Source organism: Silene latifolia, chromosome 2, assembly GCF_048544455.1.
Source record: "Silene latifolia isolate original U9 population chromosome 2, ASM4854445v1, whole genome shotgun sequence".
Taxonomy (NCBI): domain Eukaryota; kingdom Viridiplantae; phylum Streptophyta; class Magnoliopsida; order Caryophyllales; family Caryophyllaceae; genus Silene; species Silene latifolia.
In genome coordinates, this window is record NC_133527.1 from 140,961,619 (window position 1) to 140,978,430 (window position 16,812).

The following is a 16,812-nucleotide window of genomic DNA, read 5'->3' on the forward strand; positions in this document are numbered from 1 at the left end:
GTTCTTCTAAGTCCCTTTTTTTTTTTTAGTCCGTAAGTCCTTCCCACAACCCTTGGATCATGCATGGTGGAAGGTTGAGATTGAAAGCAAAAAAGACACTTAACACTAATGAATTCACTTCTCTCTCTAGTTTTAATAATACATTCACTAATTCATTATCATACACAATTAACACCATATTTTGTCTTATACTTCAAAGTTTATGAAAATTTTGTTAACATTTTTCCATTTCGATTTTTTTCGTTTTTTTTCCGAGACAAGTTTTTATTTGTTTTTTTTTTTTTTTTTTTTTTTTTGAGACAAGTTTTCGACATTTTAGGATTTTACGAGTGTAATTCTAACGGCAAAAAGTGTAATTTTAAGAAATATTTTCGAGAATTTAGCGTTTTACAAGTTTAACTTCAATCTTTTCCGAGTGATTTTAACGAATAATATTTTGAATTTTTGTCATTTTATCACAAGTTATTGTAATTTTAGCATTTTAAGAGTGTTATTTTAACAACAAAAAGTGTTATTTTAGTCCATATAAGTGTAATTTCAGTCCAATGAATTTGTTATTTTAGTCCAGGAGAATGTAATTTTAGTCTAGAAAAGTGTAATTTTAGTCAAGAAAAGTATAATTTCACCACGAGAATGTAATTTTAGTCCATTGAGAGTGTAACATTAGTCCATAAGTCCAATGAGAATATAACCAAGTCCATTGAGAGTGTAACATTAGTCCAATAGAAGTAAGGGTAATTCTAGCAGAAAAAGTGTAATTCTAACGAAAAAAAGTGTAATTCTAACGAAAAAAAGTGTAATTCTAGCAGGGAAAAGTGTAATTCTAATGAAAAAAAGTGTAATTCTAGCAGAAAAAAGTGTAATTCTAACAGAAAAAAGTGTAATTCTAACGAAAAAAAGTTTAATTTTAACGGTAAACACTTTTTTTCTGCTAGAATAACACTTTTTTCTTTAGAATTACACTTTTTTTCGTTCGAATTACACTTTTTTCTGTTAGAATTATATTTTTTTCCGTTAGAATTACACTTTAAAGTGTGTTATTCTAGCAAAAAAAAGTGTAATTTTAACAGAAAAAAGTGTAATTCTAACAACAAAAAGTGTAATTTTAGCCAAAAAAAAGTGTTATTCTAGCAAAAGAAAGTGTAATTTTAACAGAAAAAAGTGTAATTCTAACAACAAAAAGTGTAATTTTAGCCCATAAAAGTGTTATTATAGCAAAAAAAAGTATAATTTTAACAGAAAAAAGTGTAATTTTAATGGAGAAAAGTGTGATTTTAACGAGAAAAGGTGTAATTCTAACAACAACAAAAAATGTAATTTTAGCAGAAAAAGTGTAATTTTAGTCGAAAAAAGTGTTATTCTAGCAGAAAAAAGTGTTATTTTAGCCGAAAAAAGTGTTATTCTAGCAAAAAAGAGTGTAATTTTAATAAAAAAAAGTGTAATACCTTAAAAATAAGACTATATTTTAAATATATCTAAGATTAAAATCAAAAAATAATCTTAGATCTATTTAGTACATCTAATATTTCATATTTAGTAGATTTAATATTAAAATCAAAATATTATAGATCTAACATTAAAATAAAAGTAACATTTAAAAAAACGAAATTTGTAATGAAAATCTGAAAAAAATAATACTATACATAAAAACGAGATCTAAAAAAACGATAACATAATAAATTTAAACAAGACGGGATTTTAAAAAAAAACAAGACGATATTTGAAACTAGCGCGCACACACCAACACCCAACATCTAACAAAATAAATAACAAAACTATTAAATTTGAAAAAAAAAAAAAAAAAAAAAAAACGCGACAACTGCAAATTACAAAAGGAACGACATCTACAAAAACAAAACACAAACAACCACCAACTCTCCCACCACCATCACAACCAAATCTGAAAAAAAAAAAAAAAGAAAAGGAGGAGTGTGTGGTGGCGGCAGCCGCGGCAGAGGAGGGAGGAGGAAGAGGCAGATCTGAGAGAGGAAGGAGAGGTAAGGAGAAAAAGAGGAAGGAGGAGGTTGGTGGCAGACGTGGTGGTGGTGGGGGTTGATGGTGGCGTGCGGCGTGCAGTGGTGTGGCGTGAGGTGCGGAGGTGAGCGTGAGGTGTGGCGTGAGGCGGTGTGGCAGTGGGTGGGTCAGAGGAGGGGTGACAGAGGAGGGGTGACAGTTTGGTGGGCGGCGGATCTGGTCGGCTTTGTGGTGGAGTTTGGTGGGCGGCGGATTTGGTGTGTGTGGTGGTGGCGTGAGGGTGGTGTCGGGTTGTGGGTGTCGGGGTTGTAATGTGGCCGTGAGGAGGTGAGGCTGGGTGGTGTTGGGATGGAGGGTGAGGGTGGTGGTCGGTGTGGGGCCGGTGGTGGTGGGTGGGAGAGTAATATGGAGGGAATTTTTTTTATTTTTTAGATTTTGAATTATTTGGGTTTTTTTGGATGAGAGAATTATTTGGGTTTGGAATTAATTTGGGTTTTAGAGAGGGAGTAGAGAAGTGAATTGTGTGAATGAGAGAGAAGTTGGTGGAAAAATAAATCTTATATAGTGGATTAAAATTTAATTAGTATGGATTAGTAAAGTAGAGAGGGGAAGTGTTTAATTAGACATTAACCATCCTTTTTTTGCTTCCAATCTCAACCCTCCATCTTCCTCATCCAATGGCTATAAGGAGGACTTATGGACTCAAGTGTAAGACATGGACTCAAATGATCTTATCACTATATATATATATATATATATATATATATATAGAGAGAGAGAGAGAGAGAGAGAGAGAGAGAGAGAGAGAGAGAGAGAGAGAGAGAGAGAGAGAGAGAGAGATTGGATTTGGTGATTTTGGTTCTTATGGTGAGTTGTGAGTTGGAGGATTCTTAGCCACTAGATTAAATTAGAGATGAGTGGCCAAGATTAATCTTAGTTGTCATATAAAAACATGGTTATTTAGTTTATTTTCTCTTTTTTCTAGTGCTACTCTTTTTTTTTTACTTTAATTTTTTTATCTTTTTTTTTACGTCGTGTTATTATGCCTTTTTTTACAACTTTGATTTTTTTCTCTTATGTTTTTCTCTAATTTTCTCATTATGTTACCTTTTTTTCTTTTTCTTTTTGTACCAAATTTTTTTTGCTTGAATTTTTTTCACTCTTATTTTTTTATCTCGTGTTATTATGCTGTTATTGTGCTTTTTTTTAACTTGATTTTTTAACGACTTTGATTTTTTTTCTTTTTTTTTTACCACATGTTATTGTCTTTGTTATTGTTATTCATTTGTTATTGTGATGTTATTCTCATTACTTTGATTTTTTTACGACTTTGATTTTTTTCTTTTTTTACCACGTGTTATTGTCTTTGTTATTCTCTTTTTATTCTGCATTATTGTGATGTTATTCCGCTGTCACTATGATTTTTTTACTACTTTGATTTTTTTACTCTTATTTTTACCGCATGTTATTGTACCACTACAACAAATCCCTTGCTTTTTCGACGCTTTTTAAGGCTATTCTCGACGCTTTAAAGCGTCGCCATTTTATTTCTCGACGCTTTTAAATGTGTGGTTTTTTGGGCCGTCAGAAATTTGTGGCGCTTTTTAGCGTCAATGATCTCGACGCTTTTCCTTGTCGACGCTTTGGTGTGTCACGAAACATTTTAAATGCCGACGCTTTTAAGCATCGGGATACTCTTTTTCTCGACGCTTTTTTCCATCACCTAATTGTTTTTCCGCCATTTGTATTTCAGATGTTTGCTAACATTATATAAATTACCCAAGTGACATCATAGAAGGCTTAGAAAATAAATAAATTGATGAGTCCATATATCCAAAACTTTACTTCATAGCATAAATTGCTTTGTCAAATTAAATACATTTCCAAATCCTACACAGGATTGTCATTATTTCATCCAATCAAGAGAAATCGAAACTAATATTGCCACAGATGTTTACAAACAAACTAAAAATAAAAAAAATTCTCAAATCCTAATTAGCGCTCTCGAAAGTGTGCGGAAACTGCTCCTTTCATCCAGATGATCTGTTACGAGTATTTGATGAATTTGACATCTGCCTGCATGGCCAAAAGAAAAAATATAAAGGAAGAAAGGAAGTTCCTACAAACAAAAAGACCACCAAATGATATAAACAAGGAATTCAGTCAACAAATATCAGCAAGAAATTTCCATCAATTTAAACGACATCAACAACTGGTTCTTTTTAATGGAAAGCAATAAAGAAGATTCATAAGCGGATCAAGAGTAAAGATCATAACTTGTAAGTGGATCAACATTAGAGTCTTAGAGTTTTCCAGCAGATATGAGCTCTTCTATTGTTAACGTATGATAGTTTCGGTTCACAAAAATCAAACAGTCAATGATCTATAAACCTTCCAGCGAACCATCAGACGTCAAGACTAACCAAGAAAAAGATATGCAACTTCGAATGACACTAAAGATCACTGCAAATGAATCAAACTCTATAGCAATGATATTATTTTCATTCGTTTCATAATAATAACATGAATAACTGCTTCAAGTAAGATTTGCTAATTTGTTAAATATGTCAACATGGTAGTGGTATTTGATTCCTTATCAATTCTCTAGTTAATCAGTAGCATGACTCAATTGCATTGGACACTATAGTCTCACATAAAGATACATATCTTAGGCTAATACTTTTATAAGAAATTCACTGTGAAACTAAGGTGACAAACAATAGAACAGTTTGAAATATAGAAAGCATACTTGCGTGTTGTCTGATCTAGATATCAGGAGTTTTTTAAGGAGCTAAACTATTCAATAATTTGTTTATGCACAACTTATTTAAATTTTTAAGAGGGCTAAACAGAAGATATTGACACATAGTCTGCATAAAACTTTCGTTTTATGTTCTTTCAAGTTCTCCTTTGTGTCATACAATATATAATAGTTTTGAATCTACCCAAACAAATAGGACATATATCTCTACTACCTCTCACAATTGCCATATAACAAACGAAAATGATATAACTGATAGACAAAGTTTATGCAAATTAAGTACTAGTAATAGCCACTCTCTAATTAAATGAAAGTATTCCATCCTTACATGTACACGAGTTATCTTAATCACCAAGGATCTAGGCCAAAAAATACGTATGATTTGACATTACAAGCTAACATGTTAATAAGTCATCAAATTGCATTTTTTAAGAACCTCTAAGAACTACGGGTATACTTTACTAAGTCAAGTGAAAGAAGGAGGTGAATATAACAAAAGGCCTAAAGCCAAATACAAAACTCAATTCAAGAAATATTATCTAACTCAAATAATTTTGTTAAAAATTAGAATGAGTGAGGGCACAAATATAAGTAGGATTTCACGTTAAACACCATGTTACGATAACAGAGAAAATGGAAGGTATCCCTACCCAAAGTGAAATATACAGCTATCAGATGACATAATTTGCAATAATAAAGCAAATAAACATAATTATTTTAAGTAATAGTGAGTGCAAACTACACACCTCCCCTGACTGTACACTGACATAATGAATGATCGGAAAATAATGTGCATGCTGCATCCTACAATGGAAAAAGGAAAGATATAATTACACTAACTGAAACTAATTTGCCCCCTCCGTCCCAAATTATTTGTTTACCTTTTTATTCTTTATGAGGGTAAGGTAAACAAATGATTGAAAAATAGGGAGTATCATTGAACTAATTCTAGAACCATCAAACTAACATCAAGTAGAAAAATTACCGAATGAAATACTGATAGTAAAAGATCTGGAATTGAAAGGCATCAAGCATATGGTTGACAAAATAATCACCTTTCATAATTAGAATCTAGAGTGAAGAAATATACCCAAATATACCTGGATTTTAAGCTAAAAAGTCAATAGCTATGCTTACCAATTCTTAAAGCTCCTGAACTTCAGTTATGATAGTTGTGTAAGGCCTATGAAATAAACGAGCCAATGAGAAAAAGCAGCTAAAAATTAAATGGAGTTAAAGAGATCAACTTGACTATAGTAGAAACAAAAATACATACTCCCATTTGTTCACACAAATGATTGGGACAGTGGGAGTACTAAAGAACCGAGGAGATTTTTCTCTACGATGTAACTATAAAGCATATTGAAGCACATAAAAATGAGTATAGAAAGCCTGGAATGTAAACATAGAATTGTTTTTCCTGCTAGAACTAATTCAGATCTAAAGTAATCTAGTCTTTAATTAGCTTCGATCCAAAATAATTCATCTAAATCAAAACCCTTTAACTCTCACTACTACAAATTCCTGATATTTGTAGTAGTTCACTACTACAAAACCCTTTAATTCTCTATGCTTGTACTAAGTGTTTGCTATTTGTTCAATTGGGAAGATGATGGCTTGAAAGACGTTTTATATTGCCAGTAAGCAGCCATATCGCATAATGTATTCACATATTGTAAACTGAAATTGACTAAAAGTGTCCTGCTTAGACGAATTGTTCTCTCATATACTTTTGCAATTCTACCTAACCATTACAAATGCTGAACTCTAGAGGAAATTTAAGTACGTGGCAAGCATTTGAACCTTGAGTTGTTCAAGCAGTAGAATGAAATGAGATATTCAGCATAAGACATCTTAAGAAGCATCAATAGAGCCAGTTTTATTACGTAATAAGGGAAGCTAGTTAACTAACAAACATGGATACTAAGCTCTAGGTAAATATGGCATATCTGATTCATATTAACCAAATGAAGAAGTTAAGTACCTTGAAAAAAAATCAACTAGCATCGTGCTTGTCGAAATGAGGATATGGTAACTCGTTAGGACACCGACCTGTCAACAATCCTTAAAGAGCAAAGCTTGAAGCTACCATATATGGTTCTTTTCCAATTCATAGTCGTATGGGAATTTAAAACTCCTGACAGAAAAGGAGGTGTAATGCTAAAACAAAAATTCCAGTCAATCTTATATCTTACAGCCAATTTTTACTCTAAAATATCACCAAATGAAACTTATCTATCTCGCGACTTGACATATTTTAGTACCAGTTAACAAATATAAAATAGCATAATCTACTTTGTCCAATCTAAAATATACTCGTATTATTGAACTTTAGCTCTCGTAAAATAGGATTGAAAGTTTCCAGTGGTTTCATTGCCATTAAGTGAGCCTAATTATGTTGTCCCATTTGTGTTTCATAGATAAGAATTGGTTCATGCCTAAATTACACTAGCAAAGCAATGTCAATAATGCATAACTTTAATGTATGCCGCAGAAAAAAAAAATGTGCTCGACTAAGGTTTGCCCATAAACCCATCAAATAAGCAAAAAAACAATATCTAAGAATACCAAGAAATAGAGAGACATTAGGAGTATGATGACAACAAAAAATGCAGGGAGTAAGCAAAAGTAATACCAAATCTAAGTCAATTACTCTCTCTTGACAAGTTTTAACTCTTCCCTGTTTTCTTAGCTTCTCCATTTGGTTGTGGGTTATTCTAATTTTTACTTTCCCAGTTCTTCTCATTGAAATTCCCTATTAATGACAAACATCCATTAATTTCAAAGAATCCAACTTTCTGTGAATGTTGGAAAGGGGGTAAGGAACAATATTAGACTTTGGGCTCCCTTAAAAATGATTCATTGTAGAATACAAAGCCTCAAATTCTATCCCTTAAGTGAATGATATTACCAGTAGCACACTACTTCTGGAATTATTCCATATAATTGCAACAAGTAACAAGAGTCATTTCAGATATTGAAAAACAACAAAAATTAATAAAAAGAAGAGAGGTAAAGAATACAGATAAGATAATTACCATTGAGAACACCCAAAATCAAATTTACTGGATAAGAAATATAAGAATGGACATTTTGAAACCCTAAAATTATGAAGGATGAACAAGATCCAATTATTGGGGATCTTTGGCATAGAAGAACGATAAAACAAATTGAGAATAGAATTAGTCAATCGCCCCTAGCATATTGATGTCAAAGAATTTGACATCGAGATAGACACGGTGAGATTTGAGGAGAAAATGTTTAATTAGGGTTTGCAGTTGTAAGATGAGGTGACTGATAATATTTTATTCTTAAAAAAGTTGGACTGACGTTTATTAGGTGTTTTTTAAGTAGGCGGGACAAAAATTATCTCGACACACCTATAAAGCGTCGAGGCTAGAGCGTCAAGAAACGAAGGGATTTGTAGTAGTGGCTGTTATTTTGGTGTTATTGTGATGTTATTCCGGTGCCACTTTGACTTTTTTTTTATGACTTTGATTTTGTTTTTTCTTTTTTTTTTTTACCACGTATTATTGTGTTGTTATTCTACTGTTATTCTGCTGTTATTGTGATGTTATTCCGGTGTCACTTTGATTTTTTTTACTGCTTTGATTTTTTTACTTTTTTTCTGTGTTATTGTGTTGTTATTGTAGTGTTATTCTCATATTTCTCTAATTTTCTCATTATGCTAATTTTTTAATAAAGAAGTCATTATTTCCCCACAATAGTTGTTCCAACCTCATCTAACTAGAAATGCTCAAGCTAAGAGATTCACCAATAGTACAAAATACATACTTCCATAGGTGTGACTTCACCTAAATTCATGAGCTGGAATACGTAAAAAAGCATACCAGGTTTCTAGATCGAAGACCTTTCTCAAGCTCAGTACATGCAAAAGAAATTCTATACATCATTGTGCTTGCTATGTACCCCAAGAAGTACTTGTTGGAATATGTGTCCTCCGACAATAATGCGATCACGACTGTTGATCATGATGATCACATGTTTAAGTCTCATTAAAATGAATACAATTGGGATGTAATTTTGTTACTGTCAACTGATCAACATATATCGGTAATGATTGGTGACTAGAGTTTGACATTACTTGTCGTGTGACGGTGGTGATCGATTGACCCCTAGGTCATACCTAAAGGGCAACACTCTTAATTGATTATTTAATTAATCGTATAACGTTGCGAGTTAATTAAATTACTTGAAAATTGACGGACGATTTTGGAAGTAAAATTTACGTATCAAATTGAAATGTGATTAAATGAGATACGGTGTGAGTAATTAAATTGTATAATTACTCGGATGAAATAAATTGTTTAATGTAACAATTAAAATGAATGAATTATTATAAATTCAATCAGTTGAAATTTATAAATGGTAAAATATTTTGGCACAAGTAATTATGAAATTACTAAGTCGATTTTTGTATGTGACGTATTTTTATTAATACGTTGATTTTTAATATGTTAAAAATACATAACATATTTATGTCACATATGACATATGACATGTGACACATTGACAATTGACAAAAATAATATGGGATCCATATTATGTAAAGTGCCGAAAAATTGGGGAGTATTAAGCTAGTTAATTGTTTTATTTAGTTGAAAAAACATAATGATTAAAAAGCAAGTCTAGCCATGCAAGCCTATTGTTCCTTGTGAAGAACAATTTTTCCATGCATTGGCTCCCCAATAGCTCTCCTCTTACACGGTTTTGGGGAAGAAAAACCATCATTGTTTTTCTATAATTTTTACCTAATAATATACTAAGAGTAGTGTATTATTTTCATTCTAATCTCATCATCCAAAAATTAAGTTCTAGTGAGAAGAAAAATCCTCCTCATCTTCTCTCATAAAACCGAAATAATATAAGTGTTTTATAAATTTTTGGTTCAATTTTCTACCTAGATTAATATTATACTAGCTCAAATAATATTAATTAGATTAAGAGAAAGCCTTGGGTATAAAGCTTAGGGAGAGATCTTATACTTAGATCTTGTTCATCCATAAGGAAAGCTCAAGAACAAAAGAAAAGGAGATTTCTTTTGTGCCCTATAAAACCGAAATACCCATTGTAAGAACATGATTTCTTCTCTTTGTTATTTTGTTTGCATGCATAAAATCCGTTTTAATTTTATGACAAATTATTTAGACATATATGAGTATGTTAAGCATGTATATGAATCTACATTTCTTTCAATCTGTATCAAGAGCCACGGTTGTTTGCATGCAAATTGGTTAAAAGTTTTTCCGAGTTATAAGAATAACAAATAAAACTTGTAAAATTTGTGTTATTATGATATATCACGAAATCATTACATGCATGTTAATATTTCTGGTCCTAAAATGTTTTAGGATATTTTGGTTAATTTTTCGGATTTTTATTGTTCATAATTTACAATAATGGCATTTAAATGTGATTTTATGAGTAAAAATGTCATTTTTGTCTAAAAATAGCTATACTTCGAATTTTTCATTGATTTTTGGATATGTTGTGACACATATTATTTTAAGATAACCTGTAAAGTTTCATAATTTTTGGACTTGTTATGCTCGAAATATGGATTTTTCAATTTTAATTCGGATTTAAAGTGAAAAATAGGTTAATATGAGTTAAATTTCGAATCTGGTCATAGAAATTTTATATGTTGTCACATGAAATTTTACAAGATGTGTGTAAAATAATTGGCCATAAAGAAGTCCTTTTGCATGATTTATGGATTTTTGAAGAAAAATAGCATAAATAGTGACATTATTAGTTAAAAATTAATAAAACATAATCTATGACTTAGGAAAAACGTCTAATGTTGCCTTTTATTATCATTTTCAGATCTAAAATTGAAAAAGTTAATGGATATATTTTTCCTCATGTTTTATGATTATTTTAGTTAAAATTGATAAACCGCAACATTGTTTTTCCGGAAATTTTCGAAATTTTTAACCTAAGATTTTGAACATTATGAGTGTCATGGTATTTTTCCAGAATGTTCATGAATTTAAATTTCAAATTTTGAATTTATTTGAAGTTTTGTGATTTATTTGAAGTTTAATAGCTTATTTTTGGTATTTTTGGACTATTTATGAACAATTTTAGTATTTTTAAGTTAATTATGGTCAATTTATTAGTGAAGACTAAATTTTGAGTCCTAAGTGGTTAGGGTAATTAACTAATGCATAAATATGAATTTATGCAATTTTGTGATTATAAAATGTTGAAATCACGCAAATCCGTAAAAACCGAGTAATATACGATATTGGCAATTTAAAGGCGATTTAGCATAAAATGAAGCATGTTCATACATATTATAATGCTGCATTTTACTTTATGATTGTCATAATTTTAATTTATGTAATTTTGAATTATGTAATTTTACTTAGTATGGCCTTAGATTTTAATTGATATTTCCCGAAATGTATGGGAATATCGATTCGGTTGTAATTTTTATTGTGATCTCGTATCACCGTTTTGTAATTTAATAGATTTATTTTATTTTAGTTACAAATGTATAATAGGAATTATGTAATTTATTATGTAATTTTATTCATTCCGGAGTTCCTAAAGACGGATTTCTTCAAGAATGGCGATACATAAAGACGGTGTTACCTCGAGATGCGTGCCACAACCGAAGTTCAAGGGACCAATGGAGTTGGTTTCCGAATATGTAATAGATAAAGAGTTTTTCTATTTTAGGAAAGGTCATACTAGGATTTATTTATTCTTTTATGTTTGCATTTCATTTTATGTCACATGCATCGCTAAATCGCCATAACTAAACATGCATTGTCTTATCGAGTTTATCGACGGTGTCAATTAGAAATTATCGTAGTTCACCGCTTTAGTTCACTTAAAACGTGATAGATAATAAATTGACATGACCTCTCGCTAAAACAATGAATTGAGATATAGCCTTACCAAATAGTAGAAACCATGAAAACCTATTTCGTGAGGGAGTGCACTCGGCCATCCCGGGGTACAAACCTTGTTACGTAGGGGAAGTGGGTGATGAATGTTTATCCACCGAATTCGTGTTGATGAGGGTTGTATCGGCCATCCCGTGCCCAAATTAATATGAGTTTGGATCAAGGACACATTTATTCGAAATTTGGATTGAACTCAACAAAAGTATTTAATAAGGGTTGTATCGGCTATCCCGTGCCCTTGTTGATGTGTTTTGGGCTATAGATAAACATTAGAGTAATTTTATCGACCAAGAGTTCTAAAAGTAGAATCGATTAAAAGGTTAATCCACCGAGTTATATCGATAAAGGTTGCATCGGCTATCCCGTGCCTAAGTTGATATGAATTTGGGTCTTGGAATCATTTATAATAGTTGGGTAGAGGTCACTATATAAATGTTCATATCTTGTTAATATTTTACAAGTATGATTTTAAAAGACAAATGTTAATATTTCCTTTTCCTCCATATTTGTAGTTCTTTACAAATGAATCCATCAAATGCTACCGCACCTATCACTATTGATTCTTATCACAATGTTCTTGACGACATTTGCTCCAACAACGATTTCGATACAACTAGAGAACTTCATTTCGGGATAGGTTCGGATGGAAACCTTAATTTCATCACTTCTTCTAAACCACCTACTACTAGACCTCGTGTGAGTCCGTCTCAGGAAGACTACCTCACACAATCTATAGGGTCTTTGTCTCTGGAAGATAAAGATGCCAAAGCTAGTGGGAGCTCTAGCAATCAAGTTCTTGCTACAAAGGGCAAGAGGTTCAAGAAGAAGGGAAAGAAAATCAAGAACTTCAAGCAAGTTAATGATGAATGCCATTATTGCTATGGCATGGGACATTGGCTTAGAAATTGTCCCATGTATTTGCGAAATATAAGGGAGGGACTCATTACTCCAAAAGGTACAATTCCTAAAGAAATTTATGTTATTGATATAAATTATACTTCCACTACGACATGGGTACTAGATACCGGTTGTGGTTCTCACCTTTGTAATCATTTACAGGGTTTAAGAGATGTGGAGAGGCTTAGCAAGGGAGATGTGGATCTACGCCTTGGAAATGGAGCTCGGGTAGCGGCCGAATCCAAGGGAAATTATGTTTTAGCTTTGCCAAATGGATTTGAGTTGTATTTGCATAATTGTTTTTATGTTCCTACACTCTCTAAAAACATTATTTCAATCGCCATGCTAGACATGGACGGTTTTTGTTTTGTCATTAAGAACAATCGTTGCTCTATTTCTAGGAATGATTTGGTTATTGGCCAAGTTTCTTCCATAAATGGCATATACATTTTAGAGACCTCAAATCCGACAAATGATATTTATAACATTCATTCAAAGAAACTCAAAACAAGTGACCCAAGTGAAGCGTTCATTTGGCATTGTCGATTAGGTCACATAAACGAGAATCGCATCAAAAGATTAATTTCTACTAATGTGATTACACCATTTGATTATCAATCATTTGGTACATGCGAATATTGCCTACTTGGCAAAATGACTCGTAATCCTTTTAGTGGTAAAGGGACACGAGCTAGTGAGCTATTAGGACTCATACACACCGATGTATGTGGACCAATGAGTATCACCGCTCGTGGAAATTATGACTACTTTATAACCTTCACCGACGACTTGAGTAGACATGGGCATGTCTATTTAATGAGACATAAGAGTGAAGCGTTTGAGAAATTCAAGGAATTTCAAAACGAAGTAGAGAACCAATTGAACAAAAGGATTAAGGCACTACGATCCGATCGTGGTGGTGAATACCTTAGTCTTGAATTTGATTCACACTTGAAAAGTCGTGGTATTATATCACAACTTTCTCCACCCGGAACACCACAACTCAATGGTGTTGCCGAAAGGAGAAATCGAACCCTACTTGATATGGTTCGATCGATGATGAGTCAAACCGAGTTACCGAACTCGTTTTGGGGATTTGCGCTTCAAACCGCAATGCTATCTTTAAATAATAGTCCCACTAAAGCCACCGAAAAGACTCCATTTGAAACATGGAGAGGAAGAGTTCCTAATCTATCCTACATGAAAATTTGGGGATGTGATGCTTATGTCAAGACTAAACCCGACAATAAACTTGCCCCAAGATCCGAAAAATGCATCTTTGTAGGTTATCCCTTGACCTCTCGAGGTTACTACTTCTACAAACCTCAAGATAACAAAGTGTTTGTGTCTTGTGAGGCTGTCTTCTTAGAAAGAGAGTTTATTTCAAAGAGACAGAGTGGGAGAAATTTTGAACTTGATGAAGTTCGAGAGCCACAAACCGAGATAGAGACGCAAGAAGATGTTCCTTCGTCGTCTAACGCGGTTGTACCTCCTCCACTAAGAAGGGCGGGCCGAGTAATTTGCCATCCCTATCGATATGTGGGACTTATCGAGGAAGATGGAACACTCGATGTGTTGCTTATGGAAAGTGACGAGCCCGCCACCTACAAGGCCGCAATCTCTAGTCCTAATTCCACCTTATGGCTTGAAGCCATGAAGTCCGAAATGGATTCTATGCTTGAAAACCAAGTTTGGGACTTGGTAGATTTGCCTAAAGGGGCAAGACCCCTCCAATGCAAATGGATATTCAAGGTCAAAAATGGCATAGAAGGACATGACGATGTCTACAAAGCTAGGCTAGTGGCAAAAGGATTTACCCAAGTCCAAGGTCTCCATTATGATGAGACCTTCGCCCCCGTAGCCATGCTAAGATCCATACGGATTTTGTTAGCGATTGCCGCATTTCATGACTATGAAATATGGCAAATGGATGTCAAAACCGCTTTTCTAAATGGGCATTTAGAAGAGGAGGTGTACATGATACAACCCGAAGGTTTTGTTGATTCTAAAAATCCTAACAAAATGTGCAAGCTTAAGAGATCCATTTATGGTCTTAAGCAAGCATCTAGAAGTTGGAATCATCGATTCAATCATGTTATAAAGGAAAATGGTTTCACTCGAAGTGTTGAGGAACCATGTTTATACATGAAATTCAGTGGGAGCAATGTTGTGTTCCTAATCTTGTATGTCGATGACATACTACTCATTGGAAATGATATTCCAATGTTGTCTTCTGTTAAGAAGTGGTTAGGTAACCACTTCCAAATGAAGGATTTAGGAGAGGCACAACGCATATTAGGTATCCGGATCTATAGAGATAGATCCAAGAGGATATTGGCACTAAGTCAAGAGTCTTATGTTGATAAGATTCTTCGACGGTTCAGCATGGACAAATCCAAAAGGGGTTTGGTACCTATGGTAACCGGGACGATATTGAGCAAAACTCAATCTCCCTCTAAACCCCATGATGTTGAACGCATGAAGGAGATCCCTTACGCTTCCGCTGTTGGATCAATCATGTATGCCATGATATGCACACGCATACGATGTCTCGTATGCCTTGAGCATGACGAGTAGATATCAAGGAAATCCAGGTGAGAGTCACTGGATTGCTGTCAAGAACATTCTTAAGTACTTGAGAAGAACTAAGGACTCTATCCTTGTGTTTGGAGGAGACACTGAGTTGTGTGTTAATGGATACACGGACTCAAGTTTTCAAACAGATAGAGATGACATGAAATCACAAGCTGGTTTTGTTTTCATGCTCAATGGTGGTGCCGTAAGTGGAGAAGCTTCAAGGAAGTCAGAATCATGGGATTCTACAACGGAGGCTGAGTACATAGCAAAGATCGAAGCGCCAAGGAAGCTATGTGGATCAAGCAATTCACGGAAGGTCTAAAAGTAGTACCTACCGCCAATGATCCCATCACTCTCTATTGTGATAATAGTGGGACGATCTTCCAAGCTAAAGAGCCAAAGTCTAGTAATAGATCTAGACACGTACTTAGAAAGTATCATGTAATAAGAGATTTTATTGATAGAAAGGAAATTGCGTTATGTAAGGTTGGGACGGATGACAACATAGCCGATCCGCTCACCAAGCCTTTATCGCAAGCTAAGCATGATGGACATGTTACGTCCATGGGACTTAAACGTGTACCAAATTTTTGTTAGATTTTGAAATGAAATAAAAGTGTTGTTTTTGTTCATGTTCATAATCACATTTGTCTTTTATCTTTGTTTTATACATTGTTACATCCAAACGGGTTGTAGAGACAATTGAACCCCGTTAAAGTGAACTCGGATTAACATAGTATTAGCCCATAGTCACTTGTATGAGGTGACGTCTCGAAGTGACTAGAGTGTGAGGCGATTGATGGCAAGTTCAAGTGCCATAGAGTCATGTGAGATGACTAGTCGATCACATAGGCAGATTGTTAGGAACATTTTGTCGGGCCTTATGACCGCTTATAGAGTTACGCAAATTTATATAGCCTGGTCGTGGCGAGAGCTACTATAGTATTCAAATGAGTCGATTCTTTTGACTAAAGACTATTCTCCTAAGATGGCACGATTTGATTAACTTTGATTTGTGTTACTACGACCTTCGTAAATGGGGTCAAATGGGCATATTTTGGGTTATGATGGTTGTGGCTAGTCGAAGGGAATGAGTGCAATAGGAATTGTCCACCCCTAGTCAGGGTTATAACAATATCTCAGGGCCACTCGAGGAGTAATGAACTGGAAATGCGTGGCCACGCTCGGAAGGTATCTATGATAGATAAATCTGGTCAATCGGTTATTCTCCAGATCGAGGAAACCACTCTCGATATGATCACTTGCAAGTACGACCTGAAAGACACCTTGCATTGAGTGGGAGATAGTAATAGGACAAGAGAATTGGTGACGCACACTTGTCGAGGACAAGTGGGAGATTGTTGGAATATGTGTCCTCCGACAATAATGCGATCACGACTGTTGATCATGATGATCACATGTTTAAGTCTCATTAAAATGAATACAATTGGGATGTAATTTTGTTACTGTCAACTGATCAACATATATCGGTAATGATTGGCTGACTAGAGTTTGACATTACTGTCGTGTGACGGTGGTGATCAGTTGACCCCCTAGGTCATACCTAAAGGGCAACACTCTTAATTGATTATTTAATTAATCGTATAACGTTGCGAGTTAATTAAATTACTTGAAAATTGACGGACGATTTTGGAAGTAAAATTT

The 16,812-nt window shown here is 33.8% G+C and overlaps 1 long non-coding RNA gene across 4 annotated transcripts; it reads right to left on the bottom strand.

Moving 5' to 3' along the window:
- Positions 1-3,782: 3,782 nt before the first annotated feature.
- Positions 3,783-8,129, bottom strand: LOC141643038 (uncharacterized). 4 transcript variants are annotated; one of them, XR_012543597.1, is made up of 4 exons: positions 7,774-8,129; positions 6,720-6,895; positions 5,482-5,918; positions 3,783-4,050 (listed from the first exon to the last, which is right to left on the bottom strand). It is a non-coding gene; the product is annotated as an uncharacterized LOC141643038 (long non-coding RNA). The 4 variants fall into 4 exon arrangements; XR_012543596.1 differs by having other exon boundaries at positions 6,720-6,872; positions 7,774-8,128; XR_012543598.1 differs by lacking the exon at positions 7,774-8,129 and having other exon boundaries at positions 5,482-5,539; positions 5,873-5,918; positions 6,720-7,767.
- Positions 8,130-16,812: the final 8,683 nt, after the last annotated feature.